Here is a 5834-nt window from a genome sequence, read left to right as displayed (position 1 = left end):
GTCTTGAGGGGTCTCCCATATATAATTTCAGCAGGACTTAACCGCATTGCCCCAGCCGGGGTAGTACGTATCTGAAATAAGGCTATAGGAAGAAGTTTGAGCCAAGTAGTACCAGTCTCAGCCTGCAGCTTGGCCAGTTTATTTTTCAAAGTCTGGTTAGCACGCTCAACCAACCCAGCGGCCTGTGGCCTGTAGGCACAATGTAGCTGTTGTTTGATGCCCATCTGGGTGCAGAATTCTTTATTCACCTGGCCTACAAAATGAGGGCCGTTATCTGAACTCAATTGATTTGGGATTCCGTATCTAGGAATGATCTCTTTCATCAGAACTTTTACAACAGTGGAGGCTTTATTATCCGTTGTCGGATAGGCCTCTATCCATTTACTAAATACATCAACAATAACTAGAACATATTTATAACCCTGACATCTTTGCAGCTCAATGTAGTCCATTTGGAGGGTCTCAAAGGGACCTTCAGGTAAAGGGGTTTTTCCCTTTTCGCAAGACACTGCCTTTCCAGGGTTGTGTTTCTGACAAATAAGGCAACGACTGCTGATGCCCTGGGCAAGGGCTTGCAACCTAGGATGCCACCAAGTGGCCAGCAGTGTATCGCTAGCAGCTTTGGCCCCACAATGAGTTGCAAAATGTACACATTCAATAACCCATACTGCTAATTCATCCGACATACAAGTCTGCCCCGCAGGGATAAGCAACAATTTAGACACACAGTCATAAGTACAACCAAGTTGTTCCCACAATTTCTTGTCACAGCCAGGAGCGTCCACCTGTAATTTAATGACGTCTTGGATGGTTGGCATTGGTTTTTCAGAGGGAGACTTGCTCTTGTTTGAGCTTTTAGTCTGACTCATCATTCTAGGGACAACCACCCTCTGTGTCTGGGACGCTTCCTTTGCTTCCCGATCAGCATATCTATTCCCTATATCTACTGAGGTCTGTCCTGTCGTGTGGGCGGAGCATTTCATAACCGAGATCTGTCTTGGTAGTATAAGGGCTTGTAATAAATCTGAGACTAACTTCTGATGGGAAATCTGCGTACCTGCAGAAGTCAGAAATCCCCTGTTTTTCCATAACTGTCCCAAATCGTGAACTACCCCGAAAGCGTATCTCGAATCTGTACAGATGTTCACTCTCAAGTTTTTTCCTAAAATGCAGGCTCTTATTAATGCAAACAGTTCCGCTTGTTGGGCAGAATATGGAAATTCAAAAGCAGCAGATTCAATAGTTTCACGGTATTGATTCACGATTGCATATCCCGAAAGTTTCTCCCCAAAGGAACCAATGGAGGCACTCCCATCTACATACATAGTTAAGTCTGGATCCTTTATTGGGACATCAGACAGATCGTCTCTGACAGAGGTGTCTTCCTTAATTAAAGATAAACAATCGTGTCCTGGGTCAGTTTGTTCAAAGGGTGGTTCTGTGAGAAAACATGCTGGGTTGATGGTAGTACAATGTTTAAATCGCAGCTTAGGATTATTCAGCAGATATATCTCATACTTATTTTGTCGGGCCATGGTAAGATGTTGAGTCTGCAGCTGTCCTAATAATGCAGTTACCGATTGTGAACTGTATACAGTGATGTCCTGTTGTAAAGTCAGATTAGCAGCCGACTGCAGGCTATTGTAAATGGCCGTTAAAATCTGAGTACAAACTGGATGTCCCAGTGCTACCGGGTCTAGCTTCGAAGAGTAGTACGCTACCGGTCTATGCTTGTCTCCATGTTTTTGAGTCAGAACAGCAGTCGAGCAATCAGTGAGGATAGTACAGTACAACTGAAAGGGTCTGTCGTACAGGGTTCTCCCCAATGCGGGTGCTTGTGACAAAGCTGCCTTTAATCTCTTGAATGCCTCTAAAGCTTCGGAATCGAGTTGAAATTCGCCCTCTTTGTTGGTATATGGCGTTAATAATTTAGTGTCCAAGGCAATATTAGGGATCCACTGTCTGCAATAGTTTACCATTCCCATCCACTGCCGTACCTCCTTTGCAGTGCGAGGTACAGGGAATTGTCAGATTGGTTCAATCCTGCTTCTTTCTAAGCCTCGCTCAGTTGCTGAGAGCAAGACGCCAAGAAACTTAACCCTCTATTGGGCCACCAGTACTTTCGACTGGGATACTATGTACCCTAGCGAGGATAAGTGATTTAGCAGTTGGGCAGTGTCTTCCCGGTTACTCTGCTCATCAGGGCTGGCTATCAACAGATCGTGCACATACTGGACTAGTGCAGACCCTTGTTTTAAAGTCAATGCCTGTAATTGCTCCTGTAGGCATCTAGAAAACAACGTTGGGGAGTTAACGAAGCCTTGTGGCAGTCGGGTCCACGTATATTGCTGTCCCTTGTAAGTGAAGGCAAAAAGATACTGGCTCGATGGGTCCAGCGGCAAGGCGAAAAAGGCATGTTGGAGATCAACTACTGCAAAGATTTTAGCTGCTGCCGGGACTTGAGCCAGAATATGGGCCGGATTGGGTACAAGTGCGTGTAGCGATTGTACAATAGCATTAATAGATCGTAAGTCCTGTACTAATCTGTACTGGTCTGGTTTCCCTGGCTTCGGAACTGCAAGAATGGGCGTGTTACACGGGGACTGACATTTAATCAAAATCCCTTGCTTTAACAACCCAGCGATCAGTTTGTCAATGCTTGGTATTGCCTGTTGCTTTAGTGGATATTGTCGAATAGAGGGTAATGCAACATTGTCCTGCAGCGCCACATAAATAGGAGTTATCTGAACGCATCCTACCTGTGTGGGGTCCTCTGCCCACACTTGCGGATTGACATATTCTGGTTTTTCTTTGCCCACATGGTGGTGCAATTGTGCCCTGTTAATCTTTGGTGTCTGATAAAACAGAATAGTCCAGCCATTTGACAGGATCTGCTTCTGCCGGTTATTTGGATCAGCTTGTTCGACTGCCCGATTTACCATGGGTCCTAGATTCCTCGCATGGTGCGGGTAATTCACCTCCCGGGTGATATGTGGGGCTCCTTTTATTTCAAAGTATCCTGGATCCCATCCCATTGTTTTTGCAGCACGTCGAGCGATGTAACCTATAATAGGTGCTTCCTTCCACAACTCTGAGGGGATCTCAACATACTCTGCTCTCCCTTCTGGTCCTGTAACCATAGCTCGACGGATAACTTCCCATTCCGTTCCTACATAGCTTCGGTAAAAGTCCTCCAATTCCTTATTCTTCCCACTCATATCGTAAGCCAAGGTTACATGAAGGGGACCCTCATCCTTAAAATCTAGAGACCACCACTGTGGGGTGATAGAAACATAACACTGCCTTTTGGGGGCCCATGGTTTCACAGTCAGTCCTTTGTCCCCGCACTCAATGCTCAGGCGAAATGTACAGAGCAAGTCTCTAGCCATGAGGTTACAGTCTAGTCCATTTGTGATTATAAATTGGTGTTTTATTGAGTCATTTTGCAAAATATACTTCCACTGGTTTAGATATCGGGTATTGGTTCACTTGTCCCTGGAAATCAGACAGACTCTGTCTTTGCCCGGACTCAGGGAGATTGAGCTCCGATCGGACAGATGACATAGTTGCTCCGGTGTCTACTAAGAATGTATGTGGGTTTCCTTCGATCATTAATGACAGAACGGGCTCCTGTTCTGACTGGATCCCGTTCACCACAAGGTTAGCTAGTCAATACTGGGGGAAGGGATTATTTTGGGAAAAGTCCGTATATCTTCCTCGTCCTTGACTCCCTTGCCAACCTCCTCTTCGCTGCCCCTGCATCTGTTCCCCTTTTTGTTGTCTACGGGAGGGACATTCCTTGCTCCAGTGGCCCCGCTGACCACAATTGAAACAGCCATCTGACCCTGTCTGTCTCCCTTCTCCTCTTCTCGGTTCAGAATTACGTCTCGGGGGAACATGGGGTGGGCCATAATTAGGGGCGGTTGGTCCGTTAGGATGTGTAACATATCCATTCCCTTCCCTGTCCACCCATCCTGGGACACAAGACTGAGGCTCCATCTGATATCCTGTTATGAGTTTTGGCTCTTCCTTTTTCATCACATACTCAGTCTTGACCCTAACTTGGGCTTGACCTTCCTGGTGCTTATTATTCGTCCAGTAGTATTTTACTGCCCTATTCATCTGGGTGGGAGTATTCTCTGACCAGTTCATATTATTAGTCTTAATTGCTTGAGCAACCTGACTCGGTAGGCAGTTCAATAGCATAGCGCAGTACTGTGGTGAGTCCTTTTTGTCACGGTATGCTACATCCCCTGACTGATTCTGGTATATTTCAGAGAATCTTTCCAAATATTCTTCTGCTCCCTCTCCCTTTTTAGGCTTGGTGTCTAAGATCTTGGTTATGTCAACTGTTTTTTGTAGAATAGCACTAAGGGCAGCAAAAAGACGCTGCTGGCGGTGTTCATCATTTGCTACCTGTTCCACCAGTGCGGCATGATTCTGATAGGTGAACTTTGCTAGGAATTTAGTATGTTCAGCAGGGGTTAAAACTTGCTGTATTAGCGACCATAAGTCCCTTCATTCGGCATTATAGACGGAAATGGTAGTCCGAAGAAAGTCCACGAATGAGGTAGGTGCTTGTTTTCTATCCGGTATCCCGGTTAGAATGGCCATTATTTCGTGGGGTCTCCATGGACAGTACACATTTATCGTTTGGGGGTTGTCAGCGTCTCCGGCGTTAGCCGCGACATAGGCGGGATTCGGCACCGGTCTCATTGGTAACTGACGAGGGGTCGGTTCATATCTAACTAGTGTCTCAGTATTACGTCTTGAGTCTAGTGATATCAAGTCGTCACCCGGCTCTCCAGTGTCTGTGTCTCTAAGTCCCTGACTGTCCAGTCTCAGCTGCTGTCCGGAACTAGGTGGGTTGGCTGAGGGTTTAAAAATTGGAGCCAACAAGCCCTTAGTTTGACTTCTGGTACGGGAGGAGACTGGGGAAACAATTTGAGGCGTTATGACAGCGGTTTGAACAACCGGTCTCGGAGCTGCTGAGGGATAGAGGCTGCTGTATGCGGGAGGAGCACTAGGACCCTGGGGAGTTACATGGGACCTGAAGTTCCATTCATCGAATTCATCGTCTTCCCCGGTCAAAGCCATGCCAACCATTGGATTACGTAATCCACTCCTATCAAGTGTTTTAGACTCGACCGAAGTCTTTTCAGACTCCCGTTCTGCATGAGCACATTCTTTTTCTCGGAGTTCTGCAGACTTAACTATTCCTCCTTCAGTGAGTCCTATTCCTAACGTTAACGCGTTATCTTGCCAGCTGGCTAATAATGACGCTCCTCTCAATTCCTGACAGTGCTGTTTCCATAAAGCAATTAACCTTTTGGCTGGTTTACCTCCGTTATTTTTCCAAATTAGTTCCTCAGCCTTAGTGACGGCATCTAGGTTTTTATTGCCCCCCAATGGCCATTCCTCATTGCCCAGTCTTTTATTCAGCCCCCCTGACAACTGTCTTAATTGTTTTACCTTGTCTGGATATTTTTCACACAAAATTTGTAAGGGACTTCCCGGTTCCGTAGTGACATCCAAACAATTACCCATCTTATCTTGTTTTGTTACCCTTAGTCGACCAGTTAACACAACTGTATTGGTCGCTACCCAGTCAAGTCAACTAGTTAACGCTACCGTATGTCGCCACCCAGTTACTTCCTGGATTTAATGATGGTCCTGACTGCTTGTGCCTCACAATCCTAAGTGCCCTTTGTGCCTACACCCACTTCAGGGTCCTGACCTTCGCCTGGAGGATCTCCTCTATTAACAGCCAGTCTAAGGCGGGGTGTGTGACAGGCACTTCCTTCTGTAGTCGATCAGCACAAGCAATCAGTTCC

The sequence above is a fragment of the Heptranchias perlo genome, unplaced genomic scaffold, assembly GCF_035084215.1.
Source record: "Heptranchias perlo isolate sHepPer1 unplaced genomic scaffold, sHepPer1.hap1 HAP1_SCAFFOLD_54, whole genome shotgun sequence".
NCBI lineage: Eukaryota > Metazoa > Chordata > Chondrichthyes > Hexanchiformes > Hexanchidae > Heptranchias > Heptranchias perlo.
Note: the sequence above shows the minus strand (reverse complement) of the source record.